The sequence below is a fragment of the Anopheles nili genome, chromosome 3 (assembly GCF_943737925.1).
Source record: "Anopheles nili chromosome 3, idAnoNiliSN_F5_01, whole genome shotgun sequence".
NCBI classification, from domain to species: Eukaryota; Metazoa; Arthropoda; class Insecta; order Diptera; family Culicidae; genus Anopheles; species Anopheles nili.
This window is the reverse complement of record NC_071292.1, coordinates 15,421,597-15,434,245: the sequence shown is the minus strand read 5'-3', so window position 1 is coordinate 15,434,245 and position 12,649 is coordinate 15,421,597.

Here is a 12,649-nt window from a genome sequence, read left to right as displayed (position 1 = left end):
TGTAAAATACAAGAAAGAAATATTTATTAATGGTTAATTGAATACAAAAAAATTCAGCAAATTTTACTCATCCAAACCACTTCATTCCGTTTAGTTCGATATTTTTCATGCAAAACACAAAATCCCGATTTTCTTCAAAAAATCCATTTCGTGACGCGCGCCACTTAGCGGGCGAAATCGGAAACTTTTACCAGGAGCGCATGTTTCTCAAAAGATGCTGCCAGCCGACGCAAATTTGCTTACCAAAAACGACAGTACCGAACCGTCCGGTAACAGGAGAACATGCATCAAAGAGGATGTACCAGCCGCACTCGAATGCTGTCTCGCTCTCACGGATGAGTTCGATTGGGCTGCGAGCTCCGTTTTATCAACACATATCGTCGCTCTTTCTGGCGCGTGACTATCCGCAGGTCATCTCTTTTCCCTTCGATCTCCGCTGTTTTGATGCACTATGAGATATTGGTGGGCATAATTTTCGTGAAAATAATCGGCGTTAAAAAATTTCGCGACGAATATAGGTTTGATTTTGAACAAAAAACAAAGAAGCAAGGATTGTGTGATAAATTTCCATGTCATAAAACAATGTTTTCCAACGCATTGAGTATCTTTATTGTACGAAATCAAATTAAATTACAACGATCAATAACAGTGGTCGCTGACTAGCACGCATTGCTCCATAGTGCAGCGATTATCCGTTAATCCAATCACGTCGCTCGCCTAGAACGAGAGAGAAAGCACATTTCTTCTCATTTCGTGACCAATCTTATTCTATCGCCAGGTTGTTTACACTCACGTGCCGGCCGCCACGTGCCAGTCGCCACGTGGCATATCTTAAATCATTATTTTAATTTTTAACCTAAAATACAATTTATCTCTTATTAGAACGCTAAACGTACATTCGCTAAGCACCATTTCCACGCACGGAAATATTACGAAAATATTCTTCTGAAGAAACATAATATAACAAGGCTGTTGAAGCCGAGGCAGACAATGATACTAATAGGAGTTCGTGCTCCAAATAGGCTGCATGCGTTCAATGCTTGAAAAATACAAGCTTTAAAGCTCCGACAAAGCTTAAAAGCTCAAGTACGAATAAAAGCGTGTGTTCAGCGAACTATTCCCTTTCCGCAAAGCTTGTCTAGACGTCGTCTAATAAATTAATAACGGATATCGAAGGCACAATTTTTGCTCTACTAAATATAAACTAAACTACCTAAAATGATATGCATCCTGGATGATCAAAAAGATACAATAGATTGCTATATTAAAATAACACAAGCTATATAGTATATCTATCGCAAGGCACAATTCAAAACTTGTATACGCCTCATTGCACATTTCCCGGGCGTATAATTTAACGGCCAAACAATAAACGGATAACACTTTACGGTTTCACCTATTCACCTTGCTCGCTGATAAATATCTCATCGAATTGTTTTTGACGAGAGATATCCCAGATAATGGCTCTGTGCCCCCAGCCAACACAAGTATGACACTGCAGCATCAAGTGGTTCGGGTGCAGCGTAATTAAAACGAAGGACCGCCCGGGGCCACTTTACCGGAATGGGTTAAAGAAAATGCGTGCAAAAAAAACGATAAAGGATTATAAAACGGGAACAAAATCCCACTCCACTCGCGCTCTTAAGTGCAAGCTGGAACATTTCCACCGACCGGCCGGTCGTTACGATTGTGCGAATTTTAATTCATAAATTTCCAATCCATATTCCAGTTCCCTCCCTATCCCTCCTCTAGAACGACGAGGAAAAATGGGCCAAGCGAATTATGCTCCTCATGCCGGATGCAGGCACTTGCAGCGTGCGCACAATTGTTGGCCATTCCACCTATGGCTCACCCGTTTCCCCAGCTGCGTTTCGTCTAGCCCAGGGCACGGAAACGTGACAAATAATGGGAGCCCAGATTTATTTGCCTGCCAAACGAACGAACTTCGGGCCCAGGCTCATGGAACGAGAAACTCATCCCGATCCGAGGGATCAACCCGTGAATGTGTGCGGAAGGCGGATAGTTGGCGCCGAAAAAAAAAATGCAAGAAAATTGGATTATTCGGCAGCGAGCGAAAAATTAATTATCGTTAATTGAAACGACATTGTCTCGCGAGGTGACGGAGTTTTCGGAAGCAAAGTGGGGAATAGCAGTGCTGACAAAAAAACGAAGTGCCACCAGCAACTTCTCTCCTACAGAGTACTTAAGTAAGTATTGCGCGAGTTTAATAAACTTAAGTAAAAATGGGGACAAAACAGTCAACAAACCGGCCCGGGCAGAGTGCGAGTGCGTTAGGAATGGCACAAAAACACCCCCTCTCTCCGACATCTCGTCCTCGGGGATAGGATGTGGCATTCATTCATTGTTGTCCGTGAAAACAGCCCGGAATCTCAAATCTAAATAACAATAAACCATCCACTGCACGGACGCAACCCGGTACGTGATCGAAAAACGCTACAAAAAGCAACAATCCTAAATGCACACGAACGTGGGTGGAAAAATTGCATCCGAATTGAGCACGTGCGCGCGAAAAAAGCGTGGCAGGATGAAAAGCAACCAAACAAAATACACGAAACCGTATCCTGCCGGGCAGGCGACACCAAAGCTGCCGGAGACAATGTTGTGACTCGCTGGCGATGGTTGAAGTGTGCGCAATTAATTATTAAAAGATTGTTTAGAAGTCCCGCCGTTGGGACCGTGAATTCAAACCGGCTCGTCGCGTGTAACACGCTCATCGGCGCGCTTGAACGAGCGACCGGAAGTTGCGAAATCCCAGTCACACAGATCGTAACGGTGCGATACGCGAACAGAACCGTCACGAGCAAACAATAAATGTTGACAAACGCACACACACGGACGATGGGACACTCGCAAAAAGTGGGTGCATCCTTTTGGCATCCCATCCCAAACAACGCAAGCACGGAATGGTGCATATTCCATTGGAGTCCGGTTCCATCACAGCATCGGCCGTTGGCTTGATTCGCAGCGGTGACATTTCGGTGCAGCGCTGCAAAAGCGAAACTTTTTCCACTTTCATCTGGCGCAACGTCCAGCTGCAGTTACATGACGTGGCGTGGCGCGATATCATCGGTTCCCGTTGTGCCGTCAGGAGAAACAGTTTACTTTGGGACTTCTTGGGTTTCCTGTGATCTCTCCGGGCAGCTCACTCCCTCCGGGCGTCGAGGATGATTGAGAAGATGTTCAAAGCGCCTGATGTGCATGAAAGTACTCCATGGGGTGCTGCTCTTGCTTCAAGGGTAGTCACCTTCACTGCATGCAACCTGGAAAAAAGGTAGTAATTTCAATCAGATCATTTCGATTTATATCAGTTTCAGTAAAATTGCTGTACGCTGAGGGGGACACTCGGGACCATCCAAAAAGGATTTTAACTTCATTGAAGGATGCCCACAATTACAAGCGCTAATTAGGCCCCGCTAATTACCCGACCCACCAGCTCGGTGATATTCATTTTAATCGGCTTGCACCGAGGCTCTCCGAGTCCTTTTTCGATGCACTAAGTGCTGTTTACAGTTGCATTTCACCGGTATCGAAACGAACCACCCCAGCAGACATCGACAGGTATGACCAATTGCATGCCAACGGCATTTCACGTTGCAAAAACGAATCCACTCCAAAGGCGATTAGGTCGTGCCGTTTCCGGAGCGTCAAATGCAACCGAATACCACCGGTATCAAAACCAACCCCACGGTCGGTATGCAACCCGCTGCTGGCCGCAATTGTTGCACCAAAGCCCTCCAGACGCGGGACGGCGTTGTTTGCACAATTAATATTCCGCAAACATTTGAATAACCTTCGATCGGGCGTTGGTAACGGCGTTAGTGGCGGTTGCAGAAGAATCGACCGAGGCGGAAATTTGAAACTTGTTCAATTAAATGCATACCGGAGGCAGGTGGGTATTAATAAATTATATTCACGAGTCGACAAATCAATTTTCCGTACGCTCCTAACCCGATTCTCCTCGACACCAACGACCCTCGCCAGTCCTCGGAAAAGCGTACCCCCTTGGGGGAGGGCGCCAACAATCGAGCGAGCGCATTTCCCAGGCTGCAGTCAAACAATCAGCAAGTGGAATTCAGCCCTATTCAAGTGGCATTCGGTGCAATGTAACGGGCGGCAGCGATATAGCAACAATCTGCGTCGCTCGGTAAGGCAATCAAATCCCTATTGACAGTGTTTGGCGCATGCATTTGGCTGGTGTTTTACATTTTAAGCACTGTTTTATGCACCGTTAGTGGTCGAGTAGGAGCAGGAGGAGTTGCGCAGAAAGAGAACTAATCAAAATGCATATGCATTTAAATGGGAGAGTAATTTTGCAAACCGTACCAGTATTTAATTCGTGCAAATAACCGCACACCAAACACGGGGAGAGTGCGTTATTACATGCATGCGTCTGAAGGTGGTTGTTTTCCATTTGGTCAACCCTCTCGGCATTCCGCAGAATAGCCGTACCGGGAGTAGTTTAAAACCAACGCAGGATTTGTTCGAAAACTCCAAACAACTCCGCTTGTGGTACGCGTGCTTTCAGCCAGCCGTTTGTCCGCGTGTTGTATGAACACGTTGTTACATCAATCCCATCCAATTCCATCCCATTACGCCGGTCACAAACGCCTTCCATCCGGTCTGGCGGCTGTGGCCGTCTGGTCAACGACGTGCCTTCCCGGGATTTATCTTCATTTGCATCCGGCCAGGCCTGCGTGTGTGTGGGTGGGTGTTGCAGAATCACGCAGGACACGAGCCGCTAGAATCAGGCTGTGGTAAACGGCACCAAACCGGCGAACGGGTCCGTTTGGCGCGAATAGCGTTCCTTCCCAACACGCTGTAACGGAAGGCAAACATTTGCAATGAATAAACGAAACCCGGCCCAGCCCCACAAGGCACAGCTCCACTGACCGGTTATCGCAACAATAGAAGGTTTGTAATTCTGCTTTCGCACACCACCGGTGAAACACTAAAGCTGAAACGCTTTCACAGCAGTCCTGAACGAACGGGGACACTCGGGAAAAAGGCCTACTGCGATTGGAGCGTTTGTGGCACTTGAGGACACCTATTTTGACGTATTATTGCGTCAAACATGGTGATTAAATCATGAACAGTGTGTCGAAAAAGTTGTTTAGATGTACCGGGTTTACCACAAATGGTAACCCGGTACTACCCGGTATTCAAAACCCCGGCACTCAACAAAGTCTGGAATTTAATTTCAGCGGAAGTTCTCCACAGCCAATTGTTTGCTGAGACCGGTACGGAAAATAAAATGTGTCTCTCTGGGCTAAAGGCATTCCGCCGGCGCGGTACGAATTCGTGTGGACTCCGCTGCTCGGGAGCACAATTGCATTGCTGACCTGTCGTTTGAAAGAATTCGATTCCGATGCACCGGAACCACCGGTACCGTCCGATGCATGTGCACGGCGTGGTACAGCTTCCGGCTGTTCCTAGGTTTGCTGGACGTCTGAGCGCTCTCGCTCCATTCGACCTTCATTCGGTTGAGCGATTTTTCAACTACATCACGCTCATAATACCCGTTTTCCACGGGAGTGGGCGAACGAGTTTCCGTGTGATGCCGAAGTAACGGCCACCATAAAACAATCGGTCCCGAGACTGGGTTTACTTTTACATTCGTCCTCCAGCTCCACCGGCCGGGGATTCCTCATACACCATTTAACAGCGCGCCAGAGGGTCCGGTCCCGTGCTTTGTTGGGTGAGTTTGTTTGTTCGCGTTCATGATGGTTGCTGGAAGACGGAGAAAAAAAAACTCCCTTCATAAACAACAAACAAACAAAAAACCATCACGCCTCACTGCCGGGATGAAATGGACGCCGATTTATTTATTGTTAAAACGACAGGCGACGGTGCTGTGTCCTTTTGTGTCCCCAGTCTCGGCTGCCCACACCTGGCTGCATCATTTCCGTGGATGATGGTGAGTGGAGAAAAAGCCATTGCACTTTTTATCCAACGAACCTCGACACCAGAAACGGCGGCGGTGGCCGTAGGGCACTAAATGGACAGCAAGATTTCCTTTTCAGCCGAACCACCACTGCAGAGGAGCTGCAGTGAAAGAAAGAAATCGAAAAATTCCGCTCTGATTTGCATATCTGCAGCCTGCGAGTGCACGATGCGGGGCTGATTCGCGTAACAGACAACCCCGGGTCCCGGGAAAGTTGCCTGCTCATTTCCATTCTTAATGCAGCTACTTAGTGGGTAAAGTTCGCCACTCGCGCTCGGATGAAAAGGGATGAAAAAGGGGTCAGCCAGCGCGAGAGACTTGCGTAGTGCCCAGCGGCTACGGCAATCCCGGTTTCTGAAGGGGGTGTGTTTTTCTTTCCATGCTCGTCTTATCGCGAAGTTAATTTACCTGAACGAACCCCGGGAAGGGGACTCTCGAAGGCGATTTCTCTTCACAAGCCGGCTCCCCCATGGAAAGCGCAACGTTATCACAAACGCGCGGTGCGCTACGCTGCAGCGTTTGCTTAAATGATTAAAATCCATCAAATGAAATGGAAAATGCAGCTCCGGTCCGTGCGTCACTTGCATCCTGTTGTCAGCTCGATCGGTCGAGCGAGGGCATTTCTTAGCGTTAAAGTTTCCCAGAATTGGATACGATTTTTCCACAAAGAGCCATATTGCATCCTTGTCCCCGTAACACACCTTCATAGAACGGTTGCTTACGTACTGCCCTAGTGGACGACTGGCTTGTTGAGCTAATGGAAACATACCGTTGTCCAAAGACCATTATATGGAAGCATCCCTTGATCCCATTGTTTTGAGGATGCCGCCCCGAAATCACGCTACGAATTAGTGCATTCTGCAAACGATGGTCCATTGTCGATCATGCTGCAACAGAGCCGACAGATCTCGAGTTGATTGGGAGCAGAAGCTCGGTACTCAGACTTGTTGTCGGGTATAAGCTTGCAAAATAAAACAATAGTATTTCCAGTAAGATGTTTTATGATAAAACAATCTTTTGTGAGGTTGATTCTGCCGTACACCGTACACAATATGCATTACAAAGGTCAGCTAGTGGAACACGTTTGAAAATAATTAAGTTGCATCTCTCCAACCAAGTGAAAATTGGCACTAAAAACTGCATTATTTATTATGCACCAGAATGGCAGCACAAAAATAAACATCGAATATTTACAAGGTTTTATTATTGATTTTACATGATAAAATGAAATGTTTGTGGCCTGCCATTCAAATCAATCATTCAATAATATGAAATTAATTTTATCACAGCTTTCAATTTACAGCTTACTAAGGAAATGGAATTGAAAAAAAAAATGTATGCAAATCTCTTTCTCCCGACACCTGGAATCCCCAAATGAATCCTAGCCTTACTTCGAGTAGGGAAAGGGCTTTCGTTTCATTCCGGCATGAAAATGAATATCAGATAGCACGCTTTGCGTTTGTTTGCGCCCTCGTGTGAAATTGGCACAAACGCGCCTTCCAAAAACGCTGCCGCCCATAAATCATCACGTTTGTTTGTCGGTTTACTTCCACGATTGCCCACTTTTTGTCACCCGGTGGGCATTAAATTGTTAAGACGTGGCTTTCACTCCTCTCCACGCGGACTTTACTCTTTGAGCTCCCGCTGGCGTATCATTTATACGCGAAAAACACGTGGAAATTTAATAACACAAGCGCAGCTTCCTCTTTAATTATTCACCCGGAGGTGCTATCTCAGTTTGCTGGTTCTCTCCCACTTATAAAAAAAACCATCTAAGGGTGAGAAATAAAGAGCTCCTGAAAAGAGGACAACCAGAGGACGTCAAAGCTGGTGGGCGTCATTGATTTGATTTCACATCCGCCAGCCAGCTGTTTGTGTGACCCTTGATGCTTCAATCTATCGAGGTTCATTAGCACGTGTTTTCCTCCGGGGCGTAGCGGTTTACCGTTCCTTAACCTCGCCTGCAACTGGTCACCGTCGTTAATTCCTGTGTCCGAGTGGGTGGCCGTCGGTTGAAGCAAAAGCGTTGGTTCGAGCATCTGAAAGTTTTGTCATTTGGTTCTATCTCGTTGTGGCGAAAGCTTTGCGGGAAAGCGACCAACTTTGCCGCCCTTTACGAGTGGGGACTTTTTTCCTCCCTTAAACATCAAGGGTCATTGACATGCCACCCCGTTCTTGTCACTCCGGTACAACAGCTAGGCATCCTCCGCTTCAAAACAGCAGATAGCTCGAGGAAACATTTGCTTTATAAAATTCGCAAATAATTAGCTGTAAGCCGTAGGTTCATTGGACTGTCCATTAGGCACACGAACGACCCAATCGGCTACCGGCGGATGTAAAACACACACTTCACACTTGTTATCGTGCGGATTTATAGTTCCGAAACGGCTTCGTTCCCTAACCCGGGCGGATGTTAATTTACGTTTTATGGGCTACCGCAGTGGAAACACAGGTGGGAGCAGTCATGCCGGAACATCATTTGCAAATTAGCACTTAATGATGCGAATTAACAGTTGATTGCTCATTAAATTTCCGGTTCAACCTCCCCCTCCCTCTTCCCTTTCTCCCATCTTTCGCAGGTGGTTGCTAGAAACCGAAGAGGGGATTGTGCGGATTTGAATATAAGTGGATTATCTCGAATGATTTTAAGGACATATCATCGAAATTAGCCATGAGCGGGGTGAGTACGGAAAGAGGTTTTTCGGAAGGGCCATAAGTTATGGAGCCTGCTGACACACTCGTTGTAAAATGAGGCTTCAATTCGAAATCATAAAAATATGCTCCAAAATTTGCTTGGTTTCATTAAATATATGACATTTAGTAGATGTAATGTAGAATGCCCATTTATCTTTCCGTACGATGCAAACAGTCTATATCTCGGCGTGTTATTTAATCGTGATGCGTGATTGTGTGAATTAATCCCCCTTACTCATCTTTTGAAACGTTTCAAAAGTGTGTGAAAAAAAATAGCGAACAGGGTTCGCTTCCATCATTCGCACTCACGTCACGCATCGTGAAACATCAAAGCAACCACCGGTTCAATAACTTCTCACTCGACGACGCCTGTTTGTGAATGAAAAAGCAGGAGAGGATTGACTTTTGTTGGCCAAATCGATCATACACACCCACACCACGACGACAGGCCTATCAAAACGCACGATCGTCCGTCACGTCGCACACGCAAAAGAAAAGCGGAGGTGTGTTTTTCCAACCGGCGGCATACGAGCGAAACCATAATCTAAGCGCTCATTTCTCGTTCCAATCGACGGAGTCCATCGATCGTTGGTGTCCCTTTCGAAAATCACACACACGCACACATGCATCACTGACGATTGAATCCTGCCAATCAAAACGGCACGGCTCCCCGCGGTGCGGTGGAAATTTCAATCGTCACCCTGCGCGAACAACCATTCCCGTGTCTCGCTTTCCACCCGAGTATCGAACATAAATATCAATTTTCTCTAGCCCTCAAGGGAGGATAACCCGGGAGCTCGAGCGTGCCGGTTGCAATTTTCGAACGAATGGTACGGACTCGGAAGCTCGCGTCCTCGCGGGACGCTCCTGAGTCAGCTGTGCCACGGAGCCTGCCGAAATCCATCGTGATGCGCGCGGCAGTCCGATGCACGGAATTAAATCGATTATTTCAATCATCGTGCTCCGGCAAACGGAACGGTCTCGACGGGTGGGATCCGGTGGGATCGGTAGGAAAAGCGGCAAAAACAACCGAAACAGTTTCCACGCCGGGTTCTATTTCCCTTTCCAAGCAGCTCACGCACACTGTGAATTGCGACATCGGCATTGATTTTGCATTGATTCGTTAAGCTTTCTGCATTTTTTTTATTTTATCACAGCAAACTTTTAAGTATATATTAAGTTTGGCTACCCTAATTAAAGTTGCTATTTTCATCACTTTGTCTAACCTCATCCCGAAAAGTTGACCACGCTACTCGGTAATACAGTGCCACAGTGTGCTCTCATCGTAGGACTAGTTTTACGCGAAATCCATTATTGATCACTCGAATGCGGTTCAAAGTTTTGCGCGCCCCTTATGCCGAAGGGTTCGTTCGTGTGTTACTTAAAGCAAAAACACAAATAAATAAATGAACAATACAAACAACACCCGTCGTCCCGAGTGCGCATAAAGCCGCGATTTTTTTCCAACTCTCGCTGCTCTCAGTTAACGACTTTTCTACGTTTGTTTGTCTTCGCAGAACAGCTCGTTTGGTTCGGATTTTTTTTCCGATGCATTCCGATGCGCTACGCTAGCAGGTTTCCAAGCGTGGCTTCTTTTATTCGGTTGCTAGCAATTGAGACTGCTGCTAGGAATAGAATAAACCTGCCCCTCTACGAAGGCTCCTTAGAAAGGTTTGGACCCGGGGACGCTAGATCGAATATTGATTTCGGTGTATTCGTCTGCAACTTAACATTTTATTAATGGGGTTTTATTAGCCCACTCTGACGAAGCGATGTTTAGCCACCGGCTGGTGCCAGCTGAACAAACGGTGCCAGCTGCCGAATGTCCTCGAAGGCGCTCGCCTTCTTTCTTCGCTGTGGGAGGTAATTTTCCATACAATTTGCTTCGGATTGCATTGCATTATGACCCTTCCAGTCTCACTAGGCGACCGCTTGGGGAAGGGTCGGGCATTTTGAATGATTTTCGCTAGAATGGTTTCATATTCTATGAAGGTTTCGGGTGAAAATCTAAGCTGAGTGGACATGAATCTCGAAGAACAAGATGAAGATGCCGGCTCCTCTCAAAAGAGTGCAGAAGAATCCGATCAAAATGACAAAGCAGGCGGGTAGGAAATGATACTTCTAAATTCCACAACTTACGAAGTTCTTCGAGCGCCACGAGACACCACTCGATCGATGCCTTGGCCAGGTTCTTCAAAATGTTTTCTATGTCAAATTAAATGATGAAACAGCTCGCAAACTTGACCCAGCTGCGGTAGGTTTAATTTCGAAAATGAATTCTCCGCCTCTCTACAAAACACCAGGCGGCTCCATTAAAGCTTGCGACATCGCACCGGTTAAAGCTTTAATGTTCTCGTTCGGTAAGCAATTGGAGGTATCTAAAAAGTTACTACTTAAAACTTCACTTATGTTTAGAGAACCTTTCATTATCTCTATAAAATAGTAAACCCCAACCACACACAAGCATTTTTGACCACTTTAAAAAAAGCGATGCGCTTCGTGCGTTTTCAACAATTGAATAATCGATTTTATGGCAAAGTTTCTTCTCCTTTCCGTCAGCTAATGCATGACCCTACCCACTAGTGTAGCCAAAGTACCGGCACGAGATGAATAGGAATTTCCACAAAGCTAGACCGATTAATTAGTGGGATTTTGGCGTACCGCCGCCACTTTGCCTGTTCGCCGCTAGCTCCAGCTTACCTAGGTATCATTCATTAAGAATGAGAAGCGCCTTCAGCCTTGCTAAGCCAAGTAATAACTTTCCCACTGACACGGCGATGCGTTTCTCAAGCTCTTCATTAAATAGCCCCTACTTGAGCCCGTGCGAAAGCTCATGAGTAGCGAATTGAAAAAAAAATTCACATCCTTGTAGACGCACGTGGTGATCATTGGAAGCGGTTTGTACTAGCGTGAGGATGAAGCGAAGGGAATTGAAATATTACGCAACCTGTTCGAAAACCACCCTGCCCATCGTCCACCCGGTGCCTGCCAACAGCGGACGGAAGGGCGAGATATTTATGAGGCAATTCGAAGTACATCATCATCCCATTAGCATCAATTTTACGACCGAAGAAGATCGACGGAATCGATGCGTCTGACAGGAGATTGGTGGAAAAGGGACCGAAATGAGGCACGTATTTCAACAACGACCGGTGGTGTTGTTGGTTGCCCTTTTGGTGGCACGAATTTTAACAGAGACATCACTAACGCTGCTGCCAACGTCATCAATAAGCCGCTTAAAGTCCGCGGATGCTGCTAGCGTGTGGTTCGCTATTCTATTAAAGAAGCACCACCGGGGAAATGAAAGCATGGAAAAACATACATTTCCCATGTACTTTAAAGCCTACCAAGCGATACTGGACAATGCTAATCCCTGTAGGGGGTTTTATTGTTTTCATCGATTGTTTAATTAATGCGATAATTATGCATTGACCGGTTGCTATGATAAAGACATAACGAGCGGATTATTGTACGGATAAAGGGTGAGCTCACTATCTCGAAACTAATCTGCACAACTTATACCCCAGTAACGGTGGTGATAAAACTGTGTAAGTAGCTCACCCAAAGAAGAAAAAACCCAAAGCCCCGACCGCAGAAACTCAAACTAACCGCTTGTTTTCAAAGAAAGGGCGAAAAGCAGATTACCTTCCCGGGGCCTTTGGTCCAATCAAAAAAGTTAAAGTAACCACGCTATGCGCCTTTTCCCGGCTCGCAACCATGGCAACACGCGAGCCTCTTGGTTGGTGCCTTACGGGAGGGATGACGGGGCAAGTTCACACCGCTGGCTGGCTGACGTTAATATGCGACTTTATAACGAAATCAGACAGCTGCCAATTGGGAATGTTTCGCATGAAAAATTCATGGCTCTACCGACACCGCGGTTCAACAGGCGGCCGGCGTCGTAGTCTTCGTCGTCGTCGTCGTCGCCGTCGTCGTCGAAGAAACATAAAGTTTGATTGCAGTACCCCCGGGGGCGGCGGCCACGTGCAGACG